This window comes from Ranitomeya imitator, chromosome 2, assembly GCF_032444005.1.
Source record: "Ranitomeya imitator isolate aRanImi1 chromosome 2, aRanImi1.pri, whole genome shotgun sequence".
NCBI classification, from domain to species: domain Eukaryota; kingdom Metazoa; phylum Chordata; class Amphibia; order Anura; family Dendrobatidae; genus Ranitomeya; species Ranitomeya imitator.
The window spans coordinates 309355145-309377688 of record NC_091283.1 but is presented as its reverse complement, the minus strand read 5'-3'; the positions used below and the strand labels follow the sequence as shown (position 1 = coordinate 309377688).

Genomic DNA, 22544 nt, shown 5'->3' with positions numbered 1-22544 from the left:
ATGGCTCCGCTCTGTACACCTCATACCCAAACGGCTCCGCTCCGTACACACACGGCTCCGCTCTGTACACCTCGTACACACACGGCTCCGCTCCGTACACACGTGGCTCCGCTCCGTACACACATGGCTCCGCTCTGCACACCTCGTACCCACACGGCTCCGCTCAGTACACCTCGTACACACACGGCTCCGCTCCGTACACCTCGTACATACACGGCTCCGCTCCGTACACCTCGTACACACACGGCTCCGCTCCGTACACACATGGCTCCGCTCTGTACACCTCGTCCCCACACGGCTCCGCTACGTACACTTCGTACACACACGGCTCCGCTCCGCACACCTCGTACACACACGGCTCCGCTCCATACACACATGGCTCCGCTCTGTACACCTCATACCCAAACGGCTCCGCTCCGTACACACACGGCTCCGCTCTGTACACCTCGTACACACACGGCTCCGCTCGGTACACACGTGGCTCCGCTCCGTACACACATGGCTCCGCTCTGCACACCTCGTACCCACACGGCTCCGCTCAGTACACCTCGTACACACACGGCTCCGCTCCGTACAACTCGTACACACATGGCTCCACTTCATACACCTCGTACACACACGGCTCCGCTCTGTACACCTCGTACACACACGGCTCCGCTCTGTACACCTCGTACACACATGGCTCCACTTCATACACCTCATACACACGCGGCTCCGCTCCGTACACCTCGTACACACACGGCTCAGCTACATCCGCACTGTAAACCCCTCCTGACCCGACACATAATCTTCCCCTCATCCAGCACCATGACAACCAGCACAGCAGAGTCCTGCATACACTGAGGCCCCTGATCATGTGACCCCTGACTCCTCCCCTCCTGTGACCTCATCACAGGTCCTGTGTGCACAGAACTGCCATATATGTGGTGTGCGGCTCTGCAGGTGAAGGTATGTGGAGATTCCCCATTACTGGCGCATTAATATTAGAAATATATTGCTTGGTCTTCCAGACCTTATCTTGACCTCCACTGTTCCTGGTAACTGCTATTTATTAATTACATTCCAAACTGAGGAAAGGGCAACTTGTAAACACTTTGTTATATTCTTCTATCCTTCTCCTGCTTTGTGGCCTCCACCATTGTCAGGGACGGACTAAACTGCATATTGGGATGAGGGGATGATGGGCTGCAATACTAGACTCCACCAATAGATGGCAGCACATTTTACAAATGCAGCCCAGGAAATGACTTCTTGTAATATAGCAAGAAGGGAATATGAGTATAACTATTGTTCTGTATGGGGATTATGGGTGAAATATCATAAATACACATGCCCAGGAACATATTTCATCTACTTCTGATAGGAATATGGGTATATCTATTGTTCTGTATGGGGATTATGGGTGAAATATCACAAATACACATGCCCAGGAACATACTTCATCTACTTCTGATAGGAATATGGGTATATCTATTGTTCTGTATGGGGATTATGGGTGAAATATCACAAATACACATGCCCAGGAACATACTTCATCTACTTCTGATAGGAATATGGGTATAATTATTGATCTGTATGGGGATTATGGGTGAAATATCACAAATACACATGCCCAGGAACATACTTCATCTACTTCTGATAGGAATATGGGTATAATTATTGTTCTGTATGGGGATTATGGGTGAAATATCACAAATACACATGCCCAGGAACATACTTCATCTACTTCTGATAGGAATATGGGTATAATTATTGATCTGTATGGGGATTATGGGTGAAATATCACAAATACACATGCCCAGGAACATACTTCATCTACTTCTGATAGGAATATGGGTATATCTATTGATCTGTATGGGGATTATGGGTGAAATATCACAAATACACATGCCCAGGAACATATTTCATCTACTTCTGATAGGAATATGGGTATAATTATTGTTCTGTATGGGGATTATGGGTGAAATATCACAAATACACATGCCCAGGAACATATTTCATCTACTTCTGATAGGAATATGGGTATAATTATTGTTCTGTATGGGGATTATGGGTGAAATATCACAAATACACATGCCCAGGAACATATTTCATCTACTTCTGATAGGAATATGGGTATAATTATTGATCTGTATGGGGATTATGGGTGAAATATCACAAATACACATGCCCAGGAACATATTTCATCTACTTCTGATAGGAATATGGGTATAATTATTGTTCTGTATGGGGATTATGGGTGAAATATCACAAATACACATGCTCAGGAACATACTTCATCTACTTCTGATAGGAATATGGGTATAATTATTGATCTGTATGGGGATTATGGGTGAAATATCACAAATACACATGCCCAGGAACATATTTCATCTACTTCTGATAGGAATATGGGTATAATTATTGTTCTGTATGGGGATTATGGGTGAAATATCACAAATACACATGCCCAGGAACATACTTCATCTACTTCTGATAGGAATATGGGTATAATTATTGATCTGTATGGGGATTATGGGTGAAATATCACAAATACACATGCCCAGGAACATACTTCATCTACTTCTGATAGGAATATGGGTATAATTATTGTTCTGTATGGGGATTATGGGTGAAATATCACAAATACACATGCCCAGGAACATACTTCATCTACTTCTGATAGGAATATGGGTATAATTATTGATCTGTATGGGGATTATGGGTGAAATATCACAAATACACATGCCCAGGAACATACTTCATCTACTTCTGATAGGAATATGGGTATAATTATTGTTCTGTATGGGGATTATGGGTGAAATATCACAAATACACATGCCCAGGAACATACTTCATCTACTTCTGATAGGAATATGGGTATATCTATTGTTCTGTATGGGGATTATGGGTGAAATATCACAAATACACATGCTCAGGAACATACTTCATCTACTTCTGATAGGAATATGGGTATAATTATTGTTCTGTATGGGGATTATGGGTGAAATATCACAAATACACATGCCCAGGAACATACTTCATCTACTTCTGATAGGAATATGAGTATAATTATTGTTCTGTATGGGGATTATGGGTGAAATATCACAAATACACATGCCCAGGAACATACTTCATCTACTTCTGATAGGAATATGGGTATAATTATTGATCTGTATTGGGATTATGGGTGAAATATCACAAATACACATGCCCAGGAACATACTTCATCTACTTCTGATAGGAATATGGGTATATCTATTGATCTGTATGGGGATTATGGGTGAAATATCACAAATACACATGCTCAGGAACATACTTCATCTACTTCTGATAGGAATATGGGTATAATTATTGTTCTGTATGGGGATTATGGGTGAAATATCACAAATACACATGCTCAGGAACATACTTCATCTACTTCTGATAGGAATATGGGTATAATTATTGATCTGTATGGGGATTATGGGTGAAATATCACAAATACACATGCCCAGGAACATATTTCATCTACTTCTGATAGGAATATGGGTATAATTATTGTTCTGTATGGGGATTATGGGTGAAAAATCACAAATACACATGCCCAGGAACATACTTCATCTACTTCTGATAGGAATATGGGTATAATTATTGTTCTGTATGGGGATTATGGGTGAAATATCACAAATACACATGCCCAGGAACATACTTCATCTACTTCTGATAGGAATATGGGTATAATTATTGTTCTGTATGGGGATTATGGGTGAAATATCACAAATACACATGCTCGGGGGGCGTGGCTATGTAGCCGGAGAAGAAGGACGCACTGAGTAGGAGCTCCATACATCCTGATTCAATCCTGCCACATATATCTCATCCCCGCAAACAGAACCGACAGGGGCTGAGACCCCACACTTAGTGGAACCTTGTGAGCCCTCCGGACGGCTGCCGTAGTGATCTGAGGCGGCGGGAGCTGCAGGGACAGAGAGGCCGGGGGGATCCACGTGCAGTGGCGGCCATCTTCGGTGCGCGCGCTCCAGGACACAGGACGCGGCGCCGTCTCCTGCTGAAGCCGGGCTCTCTTCTCGTCGGGGCGAACGGAAGCAGGATCGCAGCGGTGAGAGCTGTGCTTGTGCACGGAGGTTGGGAGACCTGAGGGGGACAGCGGTGCCCACGGGAGTGGCGGACATTAGCATAGCACGCTCCCTAACAGCAAAGGGAGCAGTGCCTCATATACCTGCGGTGCTGCTTGGAAGGAGAACACGCAAATAAGGAACTGGGGGGGTGGTGCGGTGAGTGCCCTGAAATATTGGGCCCTGTGCCTCCCCTGTCATACAGCCGCTTCGTTTAGCAGCACCATAAAACTGGGAATTAACCCCCTTCCTGCTGACCTCCCTGTGTGCCGACTGAGAGCCCGTTCAGTTATATAGGGCCTGAGTAAACATCTGAACGACCACCCTGTGACCCTCATTATTACTGTCTGCCAGCCCTGTGACCCCCTTTGACGTACAGTCTAATATTATACAGGACCTGAAGCTAGAGCTTGGTTTATCTGCAATCACAATCAGGATTACTTTGTGGAGTTCCTCTGCTTGCCCACCATGCAACACCCTAGGGGAGCAGGGGCGGCTGATAAACTGAGGAAATTTGCCAGAGATGATTCCTCGGACAATGTGCGCACTCTCAGAAATAATCCTGCACTTACCCAGCGTAAGGGCCGTCCTTCTGATAGTAACGAGGAGGGAGAACAAGACGAACTGACTCTTAAACAAGCATCCGAGCAGTTAATGCAGGCTATCTCCCTCACTAGAACATCTCTTACGGAAAAAATAGAGGATGTGCATACTGAGGTGGGTCGTTTGCGACATGACATGCAAGCTATGAGAGGGCGTATTTCGGAGGTGGAAACAAGAGTGTCACATATAGAAGATACTATTACTCCCATGGAAGCTAAACTGACAAAAGCTGCTGGCTCCGTAAACGCCTGGAAACAAAAGGCGGATGATTTGGAAAACAGACTGCGTCGCAATAATATTCGAATTATTGGTCTCCCGGAGCGATCGGAGGGTCAGCAGCCTGAGCAATTCCTGGAAGACTGGCTTAAGTCCACCCTGGGAGATGGATTCTCCTCAACATTCTCAGTGGAAAGAGCCCATAGGGTCCCAATGAGACCTCTGCCCCCTGGAACTCCACCTCGACCGTTTCTGGCACGCCTCCTTAATTGCAGAGATAGAGATGCTATTCTTCGCTTGGCAAGGCAGAGGGGCCCCATTAAACTCAACAATACCATCATATCGATTTTTCCGGATTTCTCCATGGAGCTCCAGAAACAGCGGGCACGATTTATGGAAGTCAAAAAGCTACTTTGAGACAAGAATATAATTTATTCCATGCTCTATCCAGCCCGGCTCCGCATTGTCCATGATGGATCCTCTTTATTTTTTACAGACCCAGCAGAAGTGGCTGAATGGTTGCGGTCTCACGGAGGGTCCAAGGCCCAAAAAAACTCCTAATTTGGGTTCTTTATCAAATGGCAATATAAATAGAGCTCTTTACATAGGTGCGAAAGAAGTCAACAATACCGGACACTGAATTCAGTGAGGGTATCCCCGTTTCTATTTGACTGTGGGAGTATGGAAGCATGCTCCTCTATTGTTCAAGTTATGTTGGGTTTGAGTTTATGCACTAGTTCTGACTGTTTGATGTATATGGTTGCCGCCAATATTGATTTTTTTTTGCTCTGTGGGGTGTCTCTGGATCACGCCCGTATAATATTGTTGACATATATTATTTTTCTCTTTTTATATAAATATGGGATCTGAAATTATATATATATGACCTGGAACATACGGGGTATTAAGACTCCTCGGAAGAAAGTTAAAGTATTTTCACAGATCAAAAAACACAATCCTCATGTCGTGGCATTGATGGAGACACACCTGACTAGGGATACGGTTCGATGTATACAAAAGCCATAGGTACAGTGGTCGCTCCATGCATTCCATACTAGCTACTCAAGAGGGGTCTCCTTATTGATACACAGGGGGGTTAGGTGGGAGGCGAGGGAGGCACGGCGGGATCCGGAGGGCCGCTTTGTTTTTGTACATGCAATTCTCAATTCATGTGAATATGCGATACTTTGTGTTTATAACCCTCCCCCTGCTAATATGTCGGTTCTCCGTATGGCATTGGGTTTCTCCTTAAAATATCCAGATGCCAATGTTATCTGCATGGGTGACTTCAACCTAGTAATGGACCATTCTAAGGACAGAGTGAGGTTGGATAACACAGTATCCGGGGAATCTTTGCCTCAATCGCCCTCCCAGCTGGCGCTGTTTATGGATGGCAGCGGTTGGTTGGACTTGTGGAGAATGAGTCATCCGGAGGATAGAGGGTATACCTGCCACTCATCCACTAAACAATCTTTATCTCGTATAGATTATATATTTGGATCTAGTGGCGTGGCATTGCAGGTGGATAATATTGAACATGGTAACAGGGGGATCTCGGACCACAGTCCAGTAATTCTTAAACTTAAATATGGTCAATCCAATAACAATAGATCCTGGAAATTAAACCCTTTCTGGTTGAAATTGATAGATTCAAGTGACAGGACAGTCGAACAATTAAATAGTTTTATTTTAGCACATCCAGAACCCCAGAATCTTGGTTTATTTTGGGACACTCTGAAAACATATTTAAGGGGATGCTTGTCCTCTACAATCTCTTACATTAAAAGGGTGACGGCGGGGGAGGATGACGAGATGGAGCAACGATTAAAGGATTCAGAGGCTACATATATAGCAAATCAGAAGACACAAAAGAGAATGGTAAAACCAAAAACACTCAGTTTGAAAAAATGTTTGCAGTAATCCGCAAGTGCTAGTAAAAGATGTAAATAACAGGGTATTTGGTTGATACGTTTTTTGCAAAAAATGTATACTAAGCTGCTCTACCAATCTTCACGGTATACCCATATCAGAGCAGTCCTAACTAATGTATGCAATCCCTATCTGATGTATTTAAAAACCTGATCATCTGTATATTACCTGTGTGAACAGGGTTCAGAGAGGAAAAATCCATGTGTGCATACAGGGCAGAACAGCTTTTGTGCAGCTAGCCCAAGAGGAGTGGTGGAACTCCCCAGTCTTGTAGACACAAGAGAACAATCATGGAAACAGGAACACATGGGCTACTTGCACAGTGAACAAGTCTGTAAGAACATGTTCACACACCACCAAGAAACCTGAAGACACAAAAGAGAATGGTAAAACCAAAAACACTCAGTTTGAAAAAATGTTTGCAGTAATCCGCAAGTGCTAGTAAAAGATGTAAATAACAGGGTATTTGGTTGATACGTTTTTTGCAAAAAATGTATACTAAGCTGCTCTACCAATCTTCACGGTATACCCATATCAGAGCAGTCCTAACTAATGTATGCAATCCCTATCTGATGTATTTAAAAACCTGATCATCTGTATATTACCTGTGTGAACAGGGTTCAGAGAGGAAAAATCCATGTGTGCATACAGGGCAGAACAGCTTTTGTGCAGCTAGCCCAAGAGGAGTGGTGGAACTCCCCAGTCTTGTAGACACAAGAGAACAATCATGGAAACAGGAACACATGGGCTACTTGCACAGTGAACAAGTCTGTAAGAACATGTTCACACACCACCAAGAAACCTGAAGACACAAAAGAGAATGGTAAAACCAAAAACACTCAGTTTGAAAAAATGTTTGCAGTAATCCGCAAGTGCTAGTAAAAGATGTAAATAACAGGGTATTTGGTTGATACGTTTTTTGCAAAAAATGTATACTAAGCTGCTCTACCAATCTTCACGGTATACCCATATCAGAGCAGTCCTAACTAATGTATGCAATCCCTATCTGATGTATTTAAAAACCTGATCATCTGTATATTACCTGTGTGAACAGGGTTCAGAGAGGAAAAATCCATGTGTGCATACAGGGCAGAACAGCTTTTGTGCAGCTAGCCCAAGAGGAGTGGTGGAACTCCCCAGTCTTGTAGACACAAGAGAACAATCATGGAAACAGGAACACATGGGCTACTTGCACAGTGAACAAGTCTGTAAGAACATGTTCACACACCACCAAGAAACCTGAAGACACAAAAGAGAATGGTAAAACCAAAAACACTCAGTTTGAAAAAATGTTTGCAGTAATCCGCAAGTGCTAGTAAAAGATGTAAATAACAGGGTATTTGGTTGATACGTTTTTTGCAAAAAATGTATACTAAGCTGCTCTACCAATCTTCACGGTATACCCATATCAGAGCAGTCCTAACTAATGTATGCAATCCCTATCTGATGTATTTAAAAACCTGATCATCTGTATATTACCTGTGTGAACAGGGTTCAGAGAGGAAAAATCCATGTGTGCATACAGGGCAGAACAGCTTTTGTGCAGCTAGCCCAAGAGGAGTGGTGGAACTCCCCAGTCTTGTAGACACAAGAGAACAATCATGGAAACAGGAACACATGGGCTACTTGCACAGTGAACAAGTCTGTAAGAACATGTTCACACACCACCAAGAAACCTGAAGACACAAAAGAGAATGGTAAAACCAAAAACACTCAGTTTGAAAAAATGTTTGCAGTAATCCGCAAGTGCTAGTAAAAGATGTAAATAACAGGGTATTTGGTTGATACGTTTTTTGCAAAAAATGTATACTAAGCTGCTCTACCAATCTTCACGGTATACCCATATCAGAGCAGTCCTAACTAATGTATGCAATCCCTATCTGATATATTTAAAAACCTGATCATCTGTATATTACCTGTGTGAACAGGGTTCAGAGAGGAAAAATCCATGTGTGCATACAGGGCAGAACAGCTTTTGTGCAGCTAGCCCAAGAGGAGTGGTGGAACTCCCCAGTCTTGTAGACACAAGAGAACAATCATGGAAACAGGAACACATGGGCTACTTGCACAGTGAACAAGTCTGTAAGAACATGTTCACACACCACCAAGAAACCTGAAGACACAAAAGAGAATGGTAAAACCAAAAACACTCAGTTTGAAAAAATGTTTGCAGTAATCCGCAAGTGCTAGTAAAAGATGTAAATAACAGGGTATTTGGTTGATACGTTTTTTGCAAAAAATGTATACTAAGCTGCTCTACCAATCTTCACGGTATACCCATATCAGAGCAGTCCTAACTAATGTATGCAATCCCTATCTGATGTATTTAAAAACCTGATCATCTGTATATTACCTGTGTGAACAGGGTTCAGAGAGGAAAAATCCATGTGTGCATACAGGGCAGAACAGCTTTTGTGCAGCTAGCCCAAGAGGAGTGGTGGAACTCCCCAGTCTTGTAGACACAAGAGAACAATCATGGAAACAGGAACACATGGGCTACTTGCACAGTGAACAAGTCTGTAAGAACATGTTCACACACCACCAAGAAACCTGAAGACACAAAAGAGAATGGTAAAACCAAAAACACTCAGTTTGAAAAAATGTTTGCAGTAATCCGCAAGTGCTAGTAAAAGATGTAAATAACAGCAAATCAGACCAGCAGTAACAGGGCTGAGTGGCTCACCTCCCAGAGATTGTATGCCCAACATATAGACGTTAAATCGAAACGTAAATTATTCTTTACCCGCCAGTCCTATTTTGAGCTGGGGAACCAGGCCAGTACGCTCTTGGCTTTCTTAGTGCGCCAACACAATACATCCAACACAATATTACAAATCCGTATGCCTGATGGCACATTAGTATCCTCTACTGATGAGATACTTCAAGGTTTTCACGATTATTATAATTTGTTATATAAATCTGGTAGCGGTTTTGATACTAATGAATGTTTGGATTATTTATCGGATATAACGTTTCCCTCGTTGAGCCCATCCCAACAGGCCTTTATGGATGCGGAGTTTACTTTGGAGGAAGTGGAGCAGGCTATAGCGGACATGGCTACAGGGAAGGCCCCGGGTCCTGATGGGTTCCCCATTGAGCTATATAGGAAATACAGGGACAAGTTGGCACCACTTCTATTGAAGGTACTCGGGGGAATATGGAGGGGAGAGTCTGTCCCTGAAACGTTTTATGATGCCAATATTATAGTACTCAGGAAAGAGGGGAAGGATCCTCTCGATTGTGGATCGTACCGACCTATATCCCTGGTGAACGTAGATTACAAGATTTTTACTAAAATTCTGGCTACCAGACTGAATACGATTATATTAGATCTCATACACCCGGATCAAACAGGCTTTATGCCTGGGAAAAGTACTTCCATCAATATTAGACGGGTCCAATCGGTTATTCAATATAGCTCTTTGGAGCCAGATAATAAGTGGGCATTGGCATCGCTGGATGCAGCCAAAGCTTTTGACTCCCTCGAGTGGTCCTTTCTGTTTGCATGTTTGCGGAAGTATGGTTTTGGGGACAGATTTCTGAAAGGGATAGGAACATTATATACGAAACCTAGGGCGCGTATGATAGTGAATGGCTCAATATCCGAGCCTTTTTCTTTACATAGAGGGACTCGCCAGGGGTGCCCTCTCTCCCCTGCTCTATTTGCATTGGCAATAGGGGCTCTGGCAATACAGATGAGATCCTCCAGCGACATCAAGGGGATACGCATTGCAGATCGGGTAGATTTTATTGGCCTCTATGCTGATGATATGGTGGTATTTATGGATCAAACAGAGGATACGCTACCAAAAGTAATAACAATTATAGACAAATTTAGCAAATTCTCTGGTCTTTATATAAATTGGGATAAGTCTGCCCTGATGCCTCTTTCTCATGTCCCAATGTTGCGTCTCGGGACTCTCTCGGCGTTACCCATTGTCTCTAATTTCAAATATCTAGGAATACATATGTCTCAACATAGTAGATTTGATTTACAATTTAACATTTACCCATTAATTGATCTGGTAAAATCTAAATTTAATACTTGGGATAAACTCCCTCTCTCTGTGGCTGGCCGCATTAATTTGATCAAAATGATACTGCTTCCCAAGTTAAACTACTGCCTTCAACATAGTGCTGTCCCAATACCTAAATCCCTCTTTGCGACTCTAAATTCCCTAACCACGTCTTTTATATGGGGGAAAAGTAGGCCTAAACTTAGGTTATCTACTCTACAGAGACCGAGACGGGGGGGAGGAGCGGCTTTGCCAGACTTCTACTTATATTATCTAGCCGGGCAGGTTAAAATGATAAATAAGTGGATGCCCAATAATTCTAATCCTCTTCCTAATTCAGAGAGTCATCTGCTTTACTCTGCTAGGATCGATTGTCCACTGGGGTTTTTGGAGATGGAGAGGGTCGGTGTTCCCCGTTTGCTTCCTTTGCTTCGGTTGGCAAGATCAATATGGAGTCAAATAAAAAAAAAAACAAATTTGTTGATATAGTGGCTGAAATGCCACTGTGGAATAACAGTTATTTCCCGGGATTATTAGGCCACCCATCCACGGAATTTTGGATATCACACGGTGTTCTCTCAGTAGGAAATGTACACAACCAGGGTTTTTTTACCTCCTTTGAACAATTACAAAATACTTATAACATCCCAAGATCCCAGTTTTTCCGCTATCTGCAGTTGAGATCAGCCTTTCAATCACACATGCGAAATGTGGGTACGGGTCGAGCCATTTCATCTCTTCCACTGATAGGTATTCTCAATTCACAAGGCCCTCAAGGACTTATCTCCTCTTTATACACTTATCTATTATCCATAGGAGAGGGGTCTACTATAGATTCTATTAAGAAAAGGTGGGAGGGGCTTCTTCCGGATACGCTGGGGGAAGAATGGGAAGACATTTTGGAATCTCCAACTAAGGTTTCCCCATCAATTAACAATAGGATGACTCAGCTGTACATAATATATCAATCCTATCTGACCCCGACTCGTCTTTTCAAGATGGGACGTCTCCATTCGTCAGATTGTCTGAGATGTCACTTAAGTGATGCGGATTTTATTCATATGATATGGAGATGTCCCATTATCTCTCATTATTGGAAAGAGGTGACAACATTGTTGACATCCTTGCTGTTGATCCCTGTCCCACTTGAGCCATTGACCTGCTTATTTGGGGTGTGGGATGCAGGAGTTTGGGACCACCACACTGGGATTTTTTTGCGAGAGACACTGTTCCTGGCGCGAAAAGTACTGGCGCTGAGATGGATGGGTGGTTCTTGCCCATCTCTTAGAGCTTGGGTGGATTTAGTGAACTCAATTATCCCGTATGAACGGACACTATATCAGAATAGAGGATGTCCAGATAAATTTGAGAAAATATGGGGTAAATGGAACTCCTCTCATCTTACTCTATAACCTATAATACTCTAATATATACATAGGAAGTGAGGCCTGTGGTTTTGGAGACATTACTTACAGGGTGAAATCTATACGGAACTTTCTTTTGGCGGCGTTCTTTTAGTTCTTTTTGTTCTTTTAGTAGTTGAGGTAGTTAAGGTTTTACAATAAGATACTTGTGATTGACATGCACTATTTATTACTTTTGTAATACAATGTGAATCGTTACAATGCGTAGTATGTCATAATGGATAATGATAGAATCAAATGCAAATGTGTGTATTGTATGATTTATTCTGCAATTAATAAACGAATTTAAAAAAAAAAAAAATACACATGCTCAGGAACATACTTCATCTACTTCTGATAGGAATATGGGTATAATTATTGTTCTGTATGGGGATTATGGGTGAAATATCACAAATACACATGCTCAGGAACATACTTCATCTACTTCTGATAGGAATATGGGTATAATTATTGTTCTGTATGGGGATTATGGGTGAAATATCACAAATACACATGCCCAGGAACATACTTCATCTACTTCTGATAGGAATATGGATATAATTATTGTTCTGTATGAGGATTATGGGTGAAATATGACAAATACACATGCCCAGGAACATATTTCATCTACTTCTGATAGGAATATGGGTATAATTATTGATCTGTATGGGGATTATGGGTGAAATATCACAAATACACATGCCCAGGAACATACTTCATCTACTTCTGATAGGAATATGGGTATAATTATTGATCTGTATGGGGATTATGGGTGAAATATCACAAATACACATGCTCAGGAACATACTTCATCTACTTCTGATAGGAATATGGGTATAATTATTGATCTGTATGGGGATTATGGGTGAAATATCACAAATACACATGCCCAGGAACATACTTCATCTACTTCTGATAGGAATATGGGTATAATTATTGATCTGTATGGGGATTATGGGTGAAATATCACAAATACACATGCTCAGGAACATATTTCATCTACTTCTGATAGGAATATGGGTATAATTATTGATCTGTATGGGGATTATGGGTGAAATATCACAAATACACATGCCCAGGAACATACTTCATCTACTTCTGATAGGAATATGGGTATAATTATTGATCTGTATGGAGATTATGGGTGAAATATCACAAATACACATGCTCAGGAACATACTTCATCTACTTCTGATAGGAATATGGGTATAATTATTGATCTGTATGGGGATTATGGGTGAAATATCACAAATACACATGCTCAGGAACATACTTCCCATATTCCTATCAGAAGTAGATGTATAATTATTGTTCTGTATGGGGATTATGGGTGAAATATCACAAATACACATGCCCAGGAACATACTTCATCTACTTCTGATAGGAATATGGGTATAATTATTGATCTGTATGGGGATTATGGGTGAAATATCACAAATACACATGCCCAGGAACATAATTTATTTACTTCTGATAGGAATATGGGTATATCTATTGATCTGTATGGGGATTATGGGTGAAATATCACAAATACACATGCTCAGGAACATATTTTATCATTATTTTAAGAACATATATATTTATCCCAAATAGTCATGCCCAGTACCACATTTGATGAATTGCCCATAATAACATGAATAGAATTATTCACCTCCATGGTAATTCAATGTGAAATATATTTACAGAGGCCAAATAATTTTGCAGCTTTGTTTGAAAAAATATCTTTAAAAACTTGTGGGCACCTAAGCTCCATAATAAATGAATACCTATATGTACATTTATATTACAGCGTCAAATAGGCTAAGTAATTTCCTTTTACAGCTTGGTAATTCTGCATTCAATAGCGCTGTAATAAGTCAGTATAGGCTGTTTATTGTCTCTATATGACGGCTTTTCATTAATATAGCGATAACAGTTTGAACTATTAATTTGAAAATATCTGCATTGATTTCCTGGACATATGCAGTGTTTATACGCTCAAAGATGCTGAAACAGGCCTGGAAAGACAGGTTTAACAAAGTTTTTGCTTGTTTTTTTTTTTTCTTCAAGATTGTGAAAACTGTCTGAAGCATTGACTTGAAAATAGCTTTTGTGACTTTATTGATATATTTTGTGGTTGGACGTCAAGGTTGCTGAAATAAGTAAATAAAGGCTGATTTAAGAGACTTTTAACTGCTTATCTTCAGTACTGAAAAAAAGGCTTAAAGCTGACCTGTCATCACATTCAATGCCACCAAGCCGCAGCTATGGTGGCATAGCTGACAGGTCCAGCAGTGTAGACAGCCCTCTATCCGCCTCCCTGGTGCCTCCGCACTAAAATATTACACTTTATTCCTCTCGACGGGCACCACTGGAAGCATGATGTGTCTGTATCGGTCCGATGGAGTGTGAACAAATCTGCGCTATCTACAATGCACTGCGTCATCAGTTGCTGGGCAGGAATTTTTTTACTGCCCAACGACTGATGAAGCGGCACAGCGCAGGGCTCAAGCACTGATTGGTTCACACTCCAAAACACCAACAGGACCACTTCTTGATTCCCGTTACGCGCGCCAAGGGAGCAATAAAGTTTAGTATTTCAATGAGGAGGCACCCAGGGAGGTGGACAAAGGTCTCTCCACACAGCTGGACCTGTCAACTATGCCACCATAGCTGCGGCTTGGTGGCATTGAATGTGATGACAGGTCCTCTTTAAAGCGTCGAGTTGAAAATAGCCTGTGTTTTCTCTAGTAGCCTTCCACGACAGCCACCAGGAGGTTGTCTCCATTCCCTAATGGGGGACAGGAAGCACAAGAGGTTAAAAACCCCTCCCACCTCCCATTAACCAGTGTCTTTCCTGTCCCCCATGGGGCATGGAGAGGTTATTGGTGCGCTGCTGCGGCGGCTCTAGCAGAGTACCTGAATTCAATTCCTTGCCGGGCACTCATGGTCGGGCCCCCCGCATCTTCCTCCTGCGCTGTGCCTCCCGTCTCCTCCGGATTCTGGGACCGCGTTCCCGGTCCTCCTGCGTTCTCTTGCGGGGACAAAGCTGGCCGGTGAGCCCACCCGGAGGCCTCCCTGAGCTCTCCGGCGTCTCCCCCTCCAGCGCACGCTGTTCGGCGACCCGGAAGTCAGGTGATGCTCCACTTCCGGGTCGGCGCTCCTGTACAGGAGCGACACAATCCAGACCAATGGATTACCGAACGGCGTGCGAGGCACGCTGCATCCTCGCACGCCTGCCTGGGACCGCGGAGGGGGAGGGGCGGCTAAGTGCCACGCGCTGGGCAGCTTATTTTCTATATAAGCTGCGAAGACGTCTCAGGTAAGCCTGCTGTAAGCATGGATTCGTCTTGCCCTGCAGCTGCAGAGCCCAGCGCTCCTCAGGCCCTAGTAAGTACGGCAGAGGGTGTCCCATTTAAAGGTACATTTTTAATATACCTTTTCTTACACGGCTTCCTCTCTCATTGCAGGGAGTCAAGCCTGGCCCTAAAAACATTACCAAGCGTAGATGTGCTACCTGTAATGCGAAAATGTCTCCAGATTGGGAGAAAAAGTTATGCCAACCCTGTACGGATAAAATCGTCAGAGCGGAACACCCTTCTTTGATTGATGAAATCCGCTCCCTGGTTAGGCAGGAGGTTCAAACCTCTTTGGCCACACTCGCCCCACCTCCACCGCCACCACCATCCTCTCCTGGTCCATCACTCCCCAAAAAGAGGAAAATCCAGGAGTACTCCGAGTCAGAGTCTGAGGGGTCCTATACGTCTTCCTCTGTCAAGTGGGAAGATGCGTTACCCCATAAATCTACGGAAATTAGGAAATACTTTTTTTCCTCGGAATATATTGAGGAATTGGTATCGGCTGTGAGGAACACGATGGGGCTAAAAGAGGAATCAGTACCTCAGTCTATACAAGACGAACTGTTTGGTATACATACTAAAAAACACCCGGGGTTCCCCGTCCATAAAAGCATAATTGATATGATTAATAGTGAATGGGAGTTGCCCGAGAAACGGCTAACAACGCCTCCAGATTTTAAGCATCGATTTCCTCTTGATGAGGACTCAATAAAATGGAACATTCCAAAAATTCAGAAATGACCGTACAGATAAGCGAGGGGGAGGGGTGTGTCTATATGTAAAATCATCCTTAAAACCCATCCTGCGCGATAATATAGGTGAATTTAATGAAAATGTAGAATCCCTGTGGGTGGAGATAAGGGGAGGGGGAAAAAATAATAAATTACTGATAGGGGTTTGTTATAAATCTCCAAAAATAATGGAAGCAATGGAGAATATCCTCGTAAAGCAAATAGATGAAGCTGCGACTCAAGGAGAAGTCATTATTATGGGGGACTTCAACTACCCTGAAATAGATTGGGGAATAGAAACCTGCAGTTCCAGCAAAGGTAATCAGTTTTTGACAATTATGAGAGATAATTACCTTTCACAACTGGTTCAGGACCCAACAAGAAGGGGGGCACTGCTAGACCTAATATTAACCAACAGGCCAGACCGCATATCAAATATAAGGGTTGGGGGTCACTTTGGAAATAGCGATCACAAAATAATAAGTTTTCAAGTATCCTTTAAAAAGATGTGTAGTAGAGGGGTTACAAGGACACTAAACTTCAGGAGGGCAAATTTCCAACGGATGAGAGAGGATCTTGGTGCAATTAACTGGGACGATATCCTGAGACACAAAAATACACAAAGAAAATGGGAGACGTTTATTAGCATCCTGGATAGGACCTGTGCACAGTATATACCGTATGGGAATAAACATACTAGAAATAGGAGGAAACCAATATGGCTAAATAGAGCTGTAAGGGACGCAATAAGTGACAAAAAGAAAGCATTTAGAGAATTAAAGGAAGTAGGTAGTGAGGAGGCATTAATTAAATACAGAAAATTAAATAAATTCTGTAAAAAGCAAATCAAGGCAGCAAAGATTGAGACAGAGAGACTCATTGCCAAAGAGAGTAAAAATAATCCTAAAATATTCTTTAACTACATAAATAGTAAGAAACTAAAAAATGATAGTGTTGGCCCCCTTAAAAATAGTCTGGGTGAGATGGTGGATGAGGATGAGGAAAAAGCCAATATGCTAAATGACTTGTTTTCATCAGTATTTACACAAGAAAATCCCATGGCAGACAAAATGTCTAGTGATAAAAATTCCCAATTAAATGTCACCTGCTTAACCCAGCAGGAAGTGCGGCGGCGTCTAAAAATCACTAAAATTGACAAATCTCCGGGCCCGGATGGGATACACCCTCGAGTACTGCAGGAATTAAGTACAGTCATTGATAGACCATTATTTTTAATCTTTAAAGACTCCATAATAACAGGGTCTGTGCCACAGGACTGGCGTATAGCAAATGTGGTGCCAATATTCAAAAAGGGGACAAAAACTGAACTCGGAAATTATAGGCCAGTAAGCTTAACCTCTACTGTGGGTAAAATCCTGGAGGGCATTCTAAGGGATGCTATACTGGAGTATCTGAAGAGGAATAACCTCATGACCCAGTATCAGCATGGGTTTACTAGGGACCGTTCATGTCAGACTAATTTGATCAGTTTCTATGAAGAGGTAAGTTCCAGATTGGACCAAGGGAACCCAGTGGATGTAGTGTATATGGACTTTTCAAAAGCTTTTGATACGGTGCCACACAAAAGGTTGATACATAAAATGAGAATAATGGGGATAGGGGAAAATATGTGCAAGTGGGTTGAGAGCTGGCTCAGGGATAGGAAACAAAGGGTGGTTATTAATGGAGCACACTCGGACTGGGTAGCGGTTAGCAGTGGGGTACCACAGGGGTCAGTATTGGGCCCTCTTCTTTTTAACATATTTATTAATGACCTTGTAGGGGGCATTCAGAGTAGAATTTCAATATTTGCAGATGACACTAAACTCTGCAGGGTAATCAATACAGAGGAGGACAATTTTATATTACAGGATGATTTATGTAAACTAGAAGCTTGGGCTGATAAATGGCAAATGAGCTTTAATGGGGATAAATGTAAGGTCATGCACTTGGGTAGAAGTAATAAGATGTATAATTATGTGCTTAATTCTAAAACTCTGGGCAAAACCGTCAATGAAAAAGACCTGGGTGTATGGGTGGATGACAAACTTAAATTCAGTGGCCAGTGTCAGGCAGCTGCTACAAAGGCAAATAAAATAATGGGATGCATTAAAAGAGGCATAGATGCTCATGAGGAGAACATAATTTTACCTCTATACAAGTCACTAGTTCGACCACACTTAGAATACTGTGCACAGTTCTGGTCTCCGGTGTTTAAGAAAGACATAGCTGAACTGGAGCGGGTGCAGAGAAGAGCGACCAAGGTTATTAGAGGACTGGGGGGTCTGCAATACCAAGATAGGTTATTACACTTGGGGCTATTTAGTTTGGAAAAACGAAGACTAAGGGGTGATCTTATTTTAATGTATAAATATATGAGGGGACAGTACAAAGACCTTTCTGATGATCTTTTTAATCATAGACCTGAAACAGGGACAAGGGGGCATCCTCTGCGGTTGGAGGAAAAAAGGTTTAAGCATAATAACAGACGCGGATTCTTTACTGTAAGAGCAGTGAGACTATGGAACTCTCTGCCGTATGATGTTGTAATGAGTGATTCATTACTTAAATTTAAGAGGGGACTGGATACCTTTCTGGAAAAGTATAATGTTACAGGGTATATACACTAGATTCCTTGATAGGGCGTTGATCCAGGGAACTAGTCTGATTGCCGTATGTGGAGTCGGGAAGGAATTTTTTTCCCCAATGTGGAGCTTACTCTTTGCACATGGGGTTTTTTTGCCTTCCTCTGGATCAACATGTTAGGTTAGGCTATGGGTTGAACTAGATGGACATATAGTCTTCCTTCAACCTTAATAACTATATAACTATATAAAAATTGATGTCCAAGTGGCTAGAGTGGCTAAAAAGACGGCTCTGCCGTTCGAGGATTCTTCCCAATTAAAAGACCCCTTGGATAGGAAGATTGAGAGCCTTCTCAAAAAGTCCTGGGAAACGTCTACCTCGGCCCTCCGATTCAATATAGCATCCACATGTGTGGCCCGCTCTCTCTTCCGTTGGATAGAAGAGTTAGAAAGCCACATCTCTCAAGGTACCCCAAGAGAGGAAGTACTGGACTCCTTGCCTATTTTGCACAGAGCAACAGGTTTCCTTGCGGACGCCTCACTGGAATCTATCCGTGTGGCCGCCAGATCCTTAGTCCAGACAAATTCAGCCAGAAGGGCTCTCTGGTTAAAAATGTGGAGCGGAGACGTTACGTCAAAAATAAAACTATGTTCTATTCCCTTTAAGGGTGACTACGTGTTTGGGCCCTCCTTAGATGATATCTTAGAGAAAGCCACAGACAGAAAGAAAACCCTTCCTGAACAGAGGCCTCCCAGGAAGCGTTTTTTTCGACCCTCCCAGCCCCAGCCCTCCCAGGGTAGAGGAAAAGGAAAATCCGGGAGGTGGAGCTATGCTAAGGGGAAGCCTAAAAACATCCTTGTTCCCCAACAAGCACCCCCCGGTGGGGGGGAGGCTTTCGAACTTTGTCCACAGTTGGCAGAATATCTCCAACAGCCCCTGGGTGGTAAGTGTTATTCAACAGGGTCTGTTGATAGAGTTCGATGTGCCTCCTCCCAGGATCTTAAGAGTCACCTCCCTGTCATCTCGGGAGACCCAAAAGTTAATGATGGCTGGAATACAGGACTTGCTAAACTCAAGAGCTATTTCCTTGGTTCCGGTGAACGAGCGGGGGGAAGGACACTATTCCCGTATCTTCATAGTAAAAAAGCCTTCCGGGCAATCTTGGATTATAATAAATCTGAAGGCTCTCAACAGATACATAACCTACCGCAAGTTCAAGATGGAGTCAGTAAAAACAGCCATCCCTCTAATAGCTCCTCATTCGTATATGGCAACAATAGACCTCAAGGATGCCTATTTCCATATTCCAATACATCCTTGCCACAGGAAATACCTGAGATTTGCGGTCCAATTCAACCAAAAAATCTTACATTTCCAATACAATGTTCTCCCCTTCGGGATCTCCTCAGCCCCAAGGGTGTTTTCCAGAGTCATGGCGGAAGCAGTAGCCCATATCAGGAGCCAAGACATCGCTATAGTCCCGTACTTAGACGACCTGTTAATAATTGGTCCTTCCGCCGAAGTTCTCAATCAGAGAGTTTCCAAAACTCTGAACATCTTACAGGGTTTGGGTTGGATTCCAAATCTAAAAAAGTCTCAGCTATCACCATCAAAGGTGAGGAAATTCCTCGGAGTCCTCCTGGATTCAGAAGGTCAAAAATCCTTCCTACCAGAGGAACATCGGATAAATCTAATTTCCAAGGTCTCGCACTTCAGAAAACAACGTTCTCCGACCTTACGAGCTGCGATGTCTCTTCTGGGATCAATGACGGCCTGTAAACAATCGGTCCAGTGGGCTCAGAGCCACTCCAGAGTTCTGCAAGCGCACATCTTAGGGAACTGGAACGGGAATCCAAATTCCCTAAACAGAAGAGTTTACACACCAGGGAAGGTAAAAGCTTTGTTAACCTGGTGGGTGATCCAATCAAACCTACTGAAAGGAGTAGACTGGGTGCAAGATCCGCTGATTACGGTAACAACGGACGCCAGTCAAAAAGGTTGGGGAGCAGTGGTCTCGCAAATCCCATTCCAGGGTCACTGGAATCAGAAAGAGAGCTCCAGTTCCTCCAACTCCAGAGAATTGTTGGCAGCGGAGAGGGCCCTTCTGGCAGCCAGCAGTCTCATTATAGGTCAACATGTCAGAATTTATTCGGACAATATGACGACTGTTGCGCATCTAAAACACCAGGGAAGTCCGAAGTTCAACCAACTAAGAGCAATATCAAACAGAATATTTTGCTGGGCAGAAAAACATCTCCTCTCACTTTCAGCGATACACCTCAAGGGGTCGGTGAACGTTCAGGCAGATCGCCTAAGTCGTCACGACTTGCATCCAGGAGAATGGAGCCTGAAGGCGGACGTTTTCAGAATGTTGACAGACAGGTGGGGTCTTCCCAATATAGACCTTCTAGCGTCCAGCCAGAATGCACAGGTCGAGAACTACTTCTCCCTAAACCCCAAGGACAGGTCTCAGGGAGTAGACGCCTTCGCTCATACTTGGAGGTTCCATCTAGCATACGGGTTCCCTCCAATACCGTTACTTGCGAAGACCCTTCGGAAGATCCGAGACGATCAGGTCCAGACTATCTTAGTAGCTCCAGCATGGCCGAAGAGGAGCTGGTACCACCTCATCGAAGAACTGAAGGTGGACGGTCCAGTCTTTCTTCAAGTATCAGAAGACCTTCTCTGCCAGGGCCCCTTTTATGATCCGGAACCGCAGAAGTTCAAGCTGGCAGCCTGGCTATTGAAGCCCAGGTACTAAGAGCTAAGGGCCTTTCAGAGTCAGTAATCTCTACTCTACAGAAATCTAGGAAACCTATTACCAATGCCATATATGGAAAAATCTGGAAAAGATTCTCCTCGTGGTGTCATCCTCATAAACCTGACCCTTTTCATCCTAATATTTCACAAATATTAGATTTTTTACAAAAAGGATTAGAATTGGGGCTGAAGCCAAGTACCTTGAAAGTTCAAGTGTCAGCCTTGAGTTCCGTCTTCGATCAGGACCTTGCGGGTCATCGTTGGGTAAAGAGGTTTATGGTCGCAGCATCAAGGCATTGTCCAAGAAAACAAATTTTTGTGCCATCTTGGGACTTAAATATAGTTCTAAAGGGTCTTACGGCTCCTCCATTTGAGCCATTATCATCTTGTTCCTCGCAACTTCTGTCCTGCAAGACGGCCTTCTTGGTTGCAATTTCTACTGCAAGAAGAGTGGGGGAAATACAAGCTCTCTCAATTAGAGAGCCTTATCTTACCATAAGAGATGACTCCATCGTATTCCGTCCAGATCCTTGTTTCCTACCGAAGGTAGTGTCAGAATTTCATCGATCACAGGATATAGTCCTCCCATCGTTTTGTCACAATCCTTAAAATCCGGAAGAACACAGATTCCATACTTTGGACGTACGACGTATAGTGTTATACTATTTAGAATATACTAAATCGTTTAGAATTGACAAAAATCTCTTCATTCATCTTTCTGGCAGAAACAAAGGCAAGAAGGTAGCGAAGAGTACCATTGCCAACTGGATAAAAAAGGCCATTTCTGAAGCATACCTAATTCAGAATATTGCTGTTCCTGCGGGCCTAAAAGCTCATTCCACCAGATCTACTTCCGTCTCTTGGG

The 22544-nt window shown here is 43.0% G+C and overlaps 1 protein-coding gene across 1 annotated transcript in view; it reads left to right on the top strand.

Moving 5' to 3' along the window:
- The first annotated feature begins 890 nt into the window (after positions 1–890).
- Positions 891–22544, top strand: part of LOC138663384 (oocyte zinc finger protein XlCOF8.4-like) — a 55795-nt gene continuing 34141 nt past the window's right edge. The window contains exon 1 of the mRNA XM_069749560.1: positions 891–948. The gene's annotated coding sequence lies outside the window, so the exon portion shown is untranslated. The remainder of the gene's footprint in view (positions 949–22544) is intronic.